Source organism: Dendrobium catenatum, unplaced genomic scaffold, assembly GCF_001605985.2.
Source record: "Dendrobium catenatum unplaced genomic scaffold, ASM160598v2 fragScaff_scaffold_543, whole genome shotgun sequence".
Classification (NCBI taxonomy): domain Eukaryota; kingdom Viridiplantae; phylum Streptophyta; class Magnoliopsida; order Asparagales; family Orchidaceae; genus Dendrobium; species Dendrobium catenatum.
In genome coordinates, this window is record NW_021319005.1 from 168,750 (window position 1) to 182,196 (window position 13,447).

Below are 13,447 nucleotides of genomic sequence, written 5' to 3' on the forward strand. Positions count from 1 at the left end.
TTGAAAGGGAGAGAGGAAAGGGTGAAGTTTGAGAGAGTGAGAAGATCCTTGGAGGGTGTTTCAAGGGAGTGTGAAGGAGATCACACGGTTGCTCCGGCGAGCTTGCACCTCAGTACCGTCGGATTTAAGGTTCGTCTTGAAGGATGTTTCGTGAAGAAGAATATCTCATTGGTGTCAAAGGACCCGGCTCCTCCACCGCACCGGGGAAGGTGGAAGTGATTGTATAAGGGCTTCTCCCCCTAGATGTGGGAGATAAAGGAGAATCATTAAAGGTTTAGTGTAATACTCGGAGGGTGCCTCCGGGGATTAGACGTAGGTCATGGTTTGACCGAACCACTATAAATTGGTGTGTTCTTTCCTTTATTTTTTCTGCACTTTATTTCAACATTTATTTTTATTGTGATTAATTGCGTGGATGAAATTGATTATCTATCTTTTTATTGTGAATGAAATTCGCTTCCGCATAAAGTCATAAAAAGATATTTCTTTTCATTAAAGAAGTTTTTAATCATCCAATTCACCCCCCTCTTGGCGCATCTAGTAATTTCAATTGGTATCAAAGCAATTTCAATTGAATTGTTCAAAGACCGGCCAGCTACAGAACATGTTTGCATGGGATGTCCAAACTGATGAAGAAGACAGGTTGGTAAATTTTTTTGGGTTGATGGGATGGGGAGAATTGATTAGGACTGCTTTTGGGATGTCATTATTTTTTATACAAGCTAACATCATAACAAATATAATTTAGCCTGTGCCCCTATTATTGGAGTTAATAATCATCGGGAAAATATTATATTAGGTGTGACATTTCTGTCACAGAAAATAATTGATTCTTTTTCCTGGCTATTTTGAACATTTTTAAGAATTATGGATAACAAACATCCAGTTACTATATTCAATGAATAGGATCAAGCAATGGCTAGGGAAATAGAGATTGTATTACCTAATACACGGCATAGGTTGTGCTAATGGCATATATATAAGAAGGATCCTTCCAAAGTATGGTGTTTTAATAGTAACAACAAAGTAAGAGGCCTATTTTATAGTTGTTTTTCAGCAAGTGTGATTCTGAGGAGTTTGATAGTTTGTGGAATGAAATGATCAGAGAAGGGAACCTCTAGAGTCATCAATGGTTAAAAGATTTGTACATAATAAGGGAGAACTGGTCTACAACATTCAACAAAAATTATTTAAACCTTGGTATTTTATCTACACAACGTAGTGAGTCCACCAATTATGTTTGCCATTGCATTTCAAAGGCTACAAGTTCTATCATCGACTGTTTCTTGGGGTTGGAGAAAGTTATAAACACTTGGCATAGGAATGAACAAGATAAAAATTTTAGATGTAGTCAAATGGAAATACAACCATACATGAAAAGTAGCCCACTATTAAAGTAAGTAGCCAATTTTTATTCGAGAAAGTTATATTCATTTTTTGAAGAGGAGTTTTTACATGGTCTAGGTGGACTATGCATTGATCATTCTTCACTGGACTCATCAGCATTTTCCATTAAGAACATAGACTACTCTTTTGATTCACACAAGTGGACTGTTATGTCTAATTCTTCTGAAGGAACCATACAATGCAGCTGTGCAAAGTTTGAAATGATGAGTTTATTATGTTCTCATTGCATGAGAGTTATGAGGCAGTTGGATAATGTTAATATTCCTCAAAAATATTTTATTACAAGATGGTCATATAGAGTTCAGAAAGATTTATATAGTGGACTGAAGATCCTACCTATTGGAAACAATAAGTGCACATCAATTTAGGGATCTTGTAACATGATTTTTAGAAATTATGTTTGCTGATTTGCATATCAAATTAGCACCGAAGCACAGGGTAATGAGGATGCAGAATAATGTATGATCGATGTTATGAGTGCAACGACTTTAAATGTTCAAAATATTATGGAAGGGAAAAAAATAAATGCATACATGAGGGGAGCCACAAAAATAATTAAAGATCATGCGAAGTGCAGGCCAAAGGGAATCTCTAATGCTAGATTAAAGGATCATTGGGAGAATAGGGGAGCCAAAAAACAATTAAAGATCCTCCTATAAGTATACATTTTACACCAGGAGAAACACGAAGTCGGTCGTCCATTATGTAACTTCTCAGTATAACTCGGTATAACTCGGTATTATTAGGTATTACTCAGTATTAATAGTTTTTATGTTTTTTTTTTTAGAAATATTTTGTTATAAGGTTCAATTAAAACTTGCATTGCGTATGATGTATACAACTTTTGTGATTTTCAAAAATAAATTTAAAAATTTTAATTTACTCGGTAAAACCTGATATTAGTAGGTATTACTTGGTATTAAGAGCTTTTTTGCTTCATTGAGAAATATTTTGTTATAAGATTCAATTGTAAGTTGAACTCTATCTGATGTATGCATCTTTTGCGATTTTCAAAAATAAATTCAGAAATTTTAAATTACTCGGTATTAGCATGTATTACTCGGTATTAGATAGTTTGTTTTCTTTATTGATAAATTTTTTTCTATAAGGTTCAATTGTTAGTTGCTCTGTGTATGACGTATGCTTCATTTGCGATTTTCAAAAATAAATCCAAAAATTTTAAATTACTTGGTATTATTCGGTATTAGAAGGTATTACTCTGTATTATATGATTTTTTTTGCTTTATTGAGAAATTTTTTGCTATAATGTTCAATTGAAAGTTGCACTGCGTATGATGTATGCATCTTTTGCAATTTCAAAAACAAATCTGGAAATTTTAATTTACTCGATATAACTCGGTATTAGTAGGTATTAGTCGGTATTGGACGATTTTTGGCATTACTGAGAATTTTTTTTGTTAGTAAGTATTCTTTGGTATTTAGTGCTTATTTCGTGAACGAGAAATTTTATGCTATCAAATTAATTTATCCCTCACTTTATAAATCATTATAAATCAAAGCATTTTAATTTATTTAAAATCATAACAAAAAACACAGAAATAGCCTATACAAATTTTTATTTTTATCTCATATTAGTACATAAAAGGGCATATGCATAATCAGCCCTGAATATAAGCATATTACTTTGCTAGTTCTTATGGATATCCCATTGAATAATATCATCTTGGATTACTGTTTCCATATATTTACAAACAAATATTCCACAATCAACACTGTTGTCTTGTGTTGGCAAGTTTGGATTTGTTAGGATTGCCCAGGTCCGTATATCATCGTCAAAAGTATTTTGAGTATCAGCGTATAAATGAGATATCTAAAAAGGTAATAAATTTAAATTTTAATATTCAATATCATTACTCAGATCAAATACAAATCTTACTAGCACTTACAACTTAAGGAGCCACAGCCTTGTGAGTGGCATTGGGTAATAAATCCAAAAATTTCTAAGTTTTTTCCTTAGATTGTAGACCAGGAGTGTCCAATGCTTTTGGTTTATGATGGGAACAAGGATCAAATTATCATTCATAATAGAAGTTCTGGTGATATGAGTAACGAATGCACTTGTGTTCGGGTGATTTCTGTGGCGGTAATAATCCTGGAATAAATAAGATTCAAATTAAGAATTCATTAAATGCACAGAAGTTATGAATTACAAATGATAACTCACCTAATGGAAATTAGAAATAAAGATAAAAGGTTTGTTGAGTCATGGGATCAGTTCATTCTTTTCGGATAATAAAATTCCAAAAGCATCAATATGATTATTATCAAGCTCTTGTGACAGCAACAACTCGTATAATTGGCTTCTGTAAATAATTACATTTTTGCAGGAGAAAATAGTATCACCCCTACATAATTCAGGTAATCTTCATTAGAAAATAACAATATACATATGAATACCGAGCAATACCGAGAATTTTTATACTCGGTACATGTCGGTATTGAAAATATCTACTCGGACTTGGTGTTCCTACTATATAGAGCTTATAAATACTAAGTACAACTTATAAATACTGAGCAATACCTAGTTTATTATTACTCTGTACTGCTCGGTATTCATATTATATACTCGGTATAATAAGCTTATGATCGACCGGTACTGCTTGATATTTGGTGTTCGTACTTATTAATATCGAGCAATACCGAGTTTATTTTTTTACCCGGTATTGCTCAGATTTCTTATTATCTACTCGATACATTAAGCTTATGATCGGTTGGTATTGTTCGATATCTCGTATTCGTAATAGGTACTTATCAATAAAAATTGGTAAGACTCAAAACATTATAAAGTATCGTTTAATATTTTTTTGAAACTTATCAATACCGAGCTATACCGAGTTTATTTTTTATTCAGTACAGCTCGGTATTTTTATTATCAACTTGATACAATAAGCTTATGATCGTTGTACTTATCGATAATGTTTGATGCAATAATTAAATAAATGAATTACATGGTTCGGTACTCATCGATACTCACTTATCCTTGAACTTCTTAAAAAAATTATCGATGGAAATCCGTTTGACTTCATTTAGTAATAATCGTGTTGGGTACTCCAACATTTCTAATGCTGGTCTTTCAATTATTTTTGATTCATAAACTTCATGAACTACAGCAGTCGGAGCAGCAGCAGTAGCCTTTATTTTTAATTCATCAACTTCAGAATCATTAGCAACAGTTGGAGAAGCAGCAGTAGCCCTTATTTTTAATTTTGTAGAAGCGTGAATGGCAGGCTTTCTTCCTCTACGTGAAATTTGTTTTTTAATATTTTTTTCAACAGCAGGATCAGCCACATGAATAGAAGTACTATAGACTCTCTTCTTCTTTCTGTCACCTACTGTGAATGGAGTTTTAACCCGTTTCCTTTTTCTGTCATTCATCAGCTGTACACATTTAGCAATGCCTCCCCGATTTGATGAAGCAAATTCCTCATCTTTTGATTGGCCGACATTCTTATCTTCTAAGGATTCATGTACATGGGCATGAGATTGGGTAACAAGCTCATCCATCCCTTCCAAATCTGCTTCTTTCATAATTTCCTTAACAATTTGGTCGACAAATTTGGCTAATTTGTTCAAATTGTTATGGTCTAATACTGTTCTTGAAGAAGATTTTTCTGAACTTTCACTCCGGTTTGATTTAAAAGAGGCAGGAAAATTATCAGTCAAGAATTTCTCTATTACAACAAATTTCAATTTAGTCTCGTCTTTTATGTCAAATACTGCTTGTTCCAATGTCGCAACCCGTCTTTCAAGTATAATATTTGACAGTTCGACTAATGAAAATTTTTTGACCAATGCGTTTTGCTGGGTAATAAGTTTGTAAATAGATTAATTGAGGATATTCATGTTTGTTTCCTCTGAAATAGGACATTTTCGATCAGGATCAGGAGTTGATTATTTCTGTGGGGTCTTACTGGTGGTTGGCGGTTGGCTAGGAAATTTAGTTAGGCTTGGCATTCTAATTGTACTGTCTGGACTTGGTGGAGATGGAGTTGGGGGCTTAGAAGATATGTTTGGGGTTGTGTCTTGGGTAAGTACAATTTGCAGATGCTCTCAAGTAAAGTCTTCTCAGCATATGTAATTCCTTGTAAATATGTGAAATCTGCACAAAATGTGTTTATAGTCATAAAAAATATATAAATAAATCAGAAATTTAAACAACTACACCTAGGTTTTCTACCTCAGCATCCTAAAAGTCAGTTAACAAATTGTTAACATCTTTATCTCTATAATTAAATTTCGCATCCCACCGAATGAGATGGGGTCGAGCTACATCATCCACTACGGGGTGGAACTTTGTATGTTCAAAAAATCATATCTGTAAAAAATACAACCAAATAATTCAATGTAATAATGATAAAAAAACAATTGACAATAGTAAAGTAAATAAAATGAAACCATATATGTAACAAATACTCACAATTATAATCATCACAAATCCATTGACATATCCTAGTGACTAACCTTTTGATTATTTTTATTGCATTAAATTCAATCACAAGGAAATCCCTACTGGATTAGGGCCAATTGTATGTTCCAAAGTTTTCGACAATCTTTGCAACGTCCAATATTGCAGATGGTACACGGAAGTTGGCCATTAGAAAAAAACATGTTGGACAATAAGTAAACAATGAATTCTTTCACTACATTCTCAACTGGAGTTGACACATCAAATTTTTTAATATCATGCCTTATATTATTTGCTGTCACTCCACTCATTGTAGCATTACCTGGCTCAAATTTAATTCCTCTATCGGAGTAGGAAAAAATCAAAGTAATTTCATCAGATGTGAAAGGTAACATCTTTCCATTAATAACAAAACATTCAGACTGCATGTCCCACTTCGATAATAACATATAAACAATTAGAACATTCTGAGGGAATTGAGGCAGTAATAGGAACTGATTAATATGTAGCTGGCGTAGTCTTATAACTAATGGCTCTCCAAATTTCACAACCATCTGATTTCAAACTTCTCTAAAAGTTGAAGTCCAACATCTGAAATGAATCTTGAGGGAATATCCCTGCATAATAAATAATAAAAAACAAAACTTATGTAAATACCAAGTATTAGCTTCAAGTACCGAGTAATACCGAGTACCACTGAACAAAAACTACAGAGCAGTACAAGCAAGTTCCCCGAATAATACCGTCCATTATTCAAATAATAAGCACTGTTTTAAAACTCCATTAATGTTGTAAATTATCAATACTGATAAATACAGATAAAAAATCAAACGATAATACCGAATACCGATTAGTACCGAGCATTACTACGAACTACCAAACACGAAACTCTGATTTATTTGAAACGTTCTCACAGTATACATTCAAATTTTTACACTAAAAGGAAAGTTACTAAGTTAACCCTAACCCTAAAAATATGATTTTTATTTTTTTTTAACTAGAAAAACTATATGACAAGAATAAATTTTCTTCAGAAGAAATTTCTAACATGAGGCATTATTTCTCTGAAGGTGTTTGACCAAAAATTTGCTTCGAACTCATGGCATTTGCTTACGAACTACGAAGGAAAGTAACAGTTGCAGAAGTCACTTCTTCTTTGAATGTAGTAAAGCAAAGTAAAATTCTACAGGGTAGTAACGTATTTAAAATATTACCATACCTTGATGGGCTGGTTGTCGGGTTATCATAGATTTAAAACACGCACATCGATATACCCACTATTTGTCAGGTCGGGTCTATAATTTTGTGCCTGCTACGTGGCGCTATCTCAGTGGTGACCGCACGTAGAGCTACGTCTGGTCACCGGACCAGATAAAAGTTCCTTAACCAGAGTTTGGTGTGTACCATTGGGTTTTGGATATATTAAGGGAATATTTAGTTTGTTGAAAAAGGAATGCAAGGATTTATTTTGGATACAATAAGGGTATTTTGGTCATTTTGACCTCCTCATGGTCAACTTGGGTTGACCATGAGCTAGATATGGACTTGAGTGAACCTTGGATATGTTTGAATCACTAAATGTGTCCCAAATTATTTTAGATATATTTGAGGTCATTACCAACCTAGAATCTTAGGTTTTTGATCATATGGACAACACTCTGGGACATATAGGGCCAATTTGGTAATTTTATCCTTCTTTGGTGAAAGGGATTAACCAATGGTAGGGAATAGTTAAAATATGCTTGAAATTGATTTAGTTTCATTTCAAACCAATTTTATGGTTTCAGTTGAAGTTTTTACTTGAGACCACATAACCAGACAAGCAATATTTTGGCAATTTTGTTGCTTTTGTTCAAAATAGGTTGACCAATGATGTTAATGTGCTTCAAAGGACTCTAATATGAAAATTTTTAAATCACTTAAATTGGGTGTTCGATTAATTTTAGGGGTTTGGTAAATCATGGGTTAATCGTGGTAAAAGCATTTTGACTAGGTTTCTTAAGACGCATTAGAAGTATTTGAACTCAATTCTAAAGTCAAATGAAAACTAGGTTTCTTAGGTATTTTAGGGTTATGAGTTTGACCTTGTCCAAACGTTACAATTTGGGAGTTCTACCGTACATTTTGATGATTACAAATAATATTTGATGCTTTATTTACTTATTCCTATATCAAAATTTTAAAAGTTCATGAGTGGTGTTAAACCTTAAAGAAATAGTCTCGAGGCTAACCAAGAGAGGGGGTATGGTATTTACAAACTACTTTAATGATGAAGAAAAATCAATTTATAACTGAAAGTCTGAGATGCACCAAGAGGGGATGAATTGGATATTTAAAATACTTCTTAAACGAAAAGAAATATCTTTTTATAACTTTATGCGGAAGCAAGTTTTATTCATAATAAAAAGATAGATTATCAATTTCACCCATGTAACTAATCGTAACAAAAATAAATATGGAAATAATAAAGTACGAAAATAATAAAGGATAAAAAACACCAAATTTATAGTGGTTCGGTCAAACCATGACCTACGTCCACTCCCCTGAGGCACTCTCTGAGTATTATACTAAAATTTTAGTGATTCTCCTTTACCCCCCACAGCTAGGCGGAAAAGCCCTTATAAAATCACTTCCACCTTCCTTGGTGCCGCGGAGGAGCTGGGTCCTTTGACACCAAAGAGATCTTTTTCTTCCCAAAACTTCCCTCAAGATGAACCTTGAATCCGATGGTACTGAGGTGCAAGCTCGCCGGAGCAATCGTAAGAAATCTCCTTAACACTCCCTTAAAATCCACTCAAATGATCTTCTCCCTCTCTCAAATTCCACCCTTTCCTCTCTCCCTTTAAAGTTTTCTCTTCAAGTTTTCTCCAGAAAAATGAAGCTTCAATGGATGCCAAAAGTCTCTTACAAAGTCTTATGAGAGTGCTTAAATAGAGGGATCAAGAAATCCTAAAAAAATCAATTCGTACCGTATGATCGCAAAATCATCCAGTATGATGTATAGAAATTAACCTATTAGTACTACATGATCACTAGTTAATATTATACAAATAGTTCAATTACATGTTCATACTGTACGATGTCCAGTTAGTACTGCATGAACAGTTCAATGATAATGCAATATGATCACCAGTTAATATTGTACAAATAGTTCAATTTGCTTGTTCATATTGTACGTTGTTCAGTTAGTACAATATGAATTGTTCAATAAAAATGCAGTTCATCCAGGACGAAGCAGAGACGGCCAAAACTGTCTCTGTTGTTCATACAGTACGATCCACTTCGTACAGTATGATCAAAATATCAAAATTAAGCCATTCTGTTTGACTAATCACATGATTAAATTAAAAAATATTTTAACCATCGTACAATACGATTATGTTTGTATAGTACGATTAGAACAACTTTTCAAATTCATAATTTTGCCTAATTTAATGGATGACGTGCTCTCTAATTATAACAGATCGTATGGCACGATGTAGTGACCGTACTGTATGATTAGTTATATTTTAAAAATATTTTTTTAGGAAAATAAAATATTTTAATTAATTTATATTACACTAGATCGTAAAGTATGATCCAGATCGTATAGTACAATTTATAGAAAAATTAAAATATTTAAAAAAAATTTTGCTCCACATGTGAGTGTACACGACCATCAATCTAACATACATCATTATAGGACTTGACTCAAGAAATGAAAATTATAGACTCATTTAATATAACTAATTTTATACAATCTTGAGTCTTGAATCTTCAAAGAACGATGCATGGTGAACCTGAAATATTAGTCAACACAAACAAATATGCACTACAAACACTAGGATAAACAAAAAAATTAATTAATATTATTTGTTATCATCAAAATTTTAAACTCAAAAGCCCGAGTTGTAATAATAACTTGATGCATAAACAAATTAAAATCATAATAAAAAGATAAATCAATGATTTCACCCATGCAGTTAATCACAAAAAAAAGATAAATGCAAAAATAATAAAAGAAAGAACACACCGAATTTATAGTGGCATTTCAAACTGACCTACATCCATTCTCCGAAGACACCCTCTAATTAGTGCACCAAATATTTAGTGACTCTCCTTTAGTCCCCACAGCTAGGCGGAGATGCCCTTACAAAATCACTTTATTTCTTCCCTAGTGTGGCAGCATAGCTGGGTCCGTTGACACTAAAGAGAAACTATTCTTCCCAAAAACGTCGCTCAAGACGAATCTTGAATTCAATGGTAGTAAGGTGCAAGCTTGCCGGAGCAACCATGTGAAATCCCCTCCACACTCCCTTGAAATCACCTCGAAGGATCTTCTCCCTCTCAAACTCCATCCTTTTCTCTCTCTCCTTTTTAAGTTCTTTCTTCAAGTTTTCTCCATAAGAACAAAACATATTGGATGCCAAAGAAAATTACAAAGTGCCTTAACAAAGCATAAATAGAGGGCTTCAATAAACCATTAAAATTTAGTTATGTCGTTAAAGATCTTATAGTACAATCTTGAGATCATTCTGTATGATTTGTATAAAATAGCCCTTTCAGTTAGTACGATCAGTATTATCCTGTATGATCAGTTCAAGTTTTTACGTAGATCATCCAGTACGATCCTGAGATCGTATGAAACTATTAGTTCAATGGAAATGCTATTCATCTAGGATGAAACATGTGACGACCCAAAATCTTCTCTATTGATTATACTGTACTATCTAGATCGTACAATACGCTTCAAATATAAAAATTAAGCAAATTTGATTGACTAATCACAGGATTAATTTAGGCATGATTTTCATAGATCGTCTAGTATGATATAGATTATCCTGGATGATTAAAATAAAATATGAAATTCAAAATCTTACCTAAATTATGATTGACATATATTTTTCATGACCATAGTATATTGTTTTGAATGATCTTGATCATCTAATACAATTAGTTATATGAGCTGGTAATACAGTATGATATAGATCATACAATATGCTTATTTCAAAAATTGAACTCTTAATTTTGACTCAATCTCACTCCCCTTGAGTGTGTGTGTATGCATGGTCACCAAGAAAGCATACACCCTTATAGGACTTAACTAAAGAAATAAATATTTTAAAAATCATTACAACATAACCTATTATACTCAATCTTGAGTCTTGAATCTTTGTTACATGTTCCATGGTGTTCCTAAAATGTTAGTACACAATAGGATGTGAGCCACAATATTTGTTATCATAAAAAACATAGACTCGTGAGTTCGAGTTGCAATAATCTCCCCAATGATGACAAATATTATTGGTTGAATTTGCAAAATTAAAAAAACATTTTCTCCTAATCTCCCCCTCTCTAAGATAATTAAATTAAAAGTAGGGAAAATATATATTTTATTTTCCTTACATATAAATAAATTAATAAAACTTTTAAAACCTAAATAATAGATAAACTAATACAAATACAAGATGAACATATGCAACTTAAGCATAAATACAACTAGTTAAACACATTCTCCCCCTTTGACATTATTAAAAAGAAGGAAAACATATAAAAATAAAAAGGAAGATACATAATAGACTCTGATTAGGTGGAGGTGGTGCTGACGTTTAAGAAGAATCAATTAATTTTAACAAATTTTTTCTAAACTAGAAAGTTATCTCTTAATTTAATTCAAAAATATAGTGAAAAATGAATTAACTGTTTTAAGATTCAAAAAGATTAGAAATTTGAATTTTATCAACCCTAGCTCAGGCTCCTTATAGGTTAAAATCCCTTTTAAACAAAAATCTAATTCAAAAAATTATTTAGAGAAGAAAATTATCTTTTACAACCTTCTTATATGAAATGTTTCTAATAAAATATTAATGCTAAAATGGTGTGTTAGGAATCATGATTTTCAAACTCAAGTATCAAAAATATTATTTAGACATGAGTTTTCTTTGATTTAAAAATATAAGAAAGATAAACAATATTATTGTAGGCTCATTTTATGCTTCTTTATCAATTTATGACACACTTTGTGCATCTTTTAATTTTTGATAAATATTTATGCATCTTTTAATTTTGGGCTTATTTTGTTCCTATTTTTATTTTGTAATTTTTCTTCCTTTCTTAATCTTTAAAGACCCAAAGCAAACTCAATCCAATGATAAAAATAAACAATTTGATTAAAAAAAATTATGAAGTGGATTCATCAGTTTGCAAAAGATTCCTATGAGATAGAAGAAATATAGGATGATAAAAAAGGTTTAATTTCAAAGTCCATTTCTTAAATTGATGTAGTCTTGTATTCAAAAGAGCAATAGCCTGATTAAGGAAATGAGATGGAGAGACATAATAATGAATTTCTTTTCTTTAAAATTTAGAAAAGTCAATCAATACTTGAAATTTTTAGGTAAAAAGGAGGCAAAATTTTCATTAAAAAAATTGAGAGAAGTGAAATGATTTTTTTAAGCAAACACAATGTGAAATGTGATTTGTGTGTGTTAATCAGAGATAAATCACAAAAACATGCATGCAAAATAAAAATATTACAGATAAAAAACATTAAAAAATAATACATAAAATATCTAAAATGAACAAAAACAAAATAAAGAACATATACACATGCACTAACTACAACACATAAACATACAAACAAAACTTTATACCTCATTATCTTGCTCCTATTCTGATGATTCAAATTAGGTCTGCCTATGATATTTTTTACTTTTTATCATTTGCCCTAATTACATTTTGCTTATTTTTACCATTTTTCTTTGTCGGAAGAGTTTTTGAATTAGGGCATTAATTTTCATATGTCCGAGTTTTTTATACCCAAAGCAAGTAATGTTAGAGGAAATCTTAGCACTCTTACCCATTTTTTCCTTTATTCCACTTTTGTTGATGCTGATATTTATACTTCAGTAGTTATTCAAATTCACTTATTATTGTGCTATCTCCTTACTCTCATTATCTACTAAGCCTTTTTTTTTTTTTTTCATTTCTTCAGCTTTTAGCACTATTGTTTTTCATGCATCCAAAAGCTTTTGACTCAAACTTTGCTAATAGGCAATGATCGAACCAATCAAATTATCAGTAGAATATTCATTAAATTTTTTTGACTAAAAAATAACAACAGTTTTGGAATCAAACTTATCAAGTAGACAATGTAGAACTTCATTGAATTTTTAAAAGTTTGAAAATTGTTTACCTAAGATATGTAATGATGTCACTATTTGACTAAATCTAGTATGCATGTCTAGAATAGACTAATAAGGTTTCATGTAAAATAGTTCTTAATCATGCATTAAATTATTCAATATGGATTACTTGACTTCACTAGTACCTTCGTATATAGTGTGTAATTTATTTCAAATTTTATTACTAGTAGTGCATATGAATACTATCATATAATCTTCAGAATTTAAATAACAAGAAAATAATTTAAAGATTTAACATTTAACTGAGCATTGATTTATTCTTTTATACTCCATTCAATAAAATGAATATCAATTTTGACTCCATCTATAATATGTAATGGTAAAGAATAACCAGTTTAAATCATATGTTACATTAGATAATCAATTGATTGCAAGGAAGTAGACATACAAATTTTTCAAAAATCAAAAGAAATATTTTCAAATACGGGTA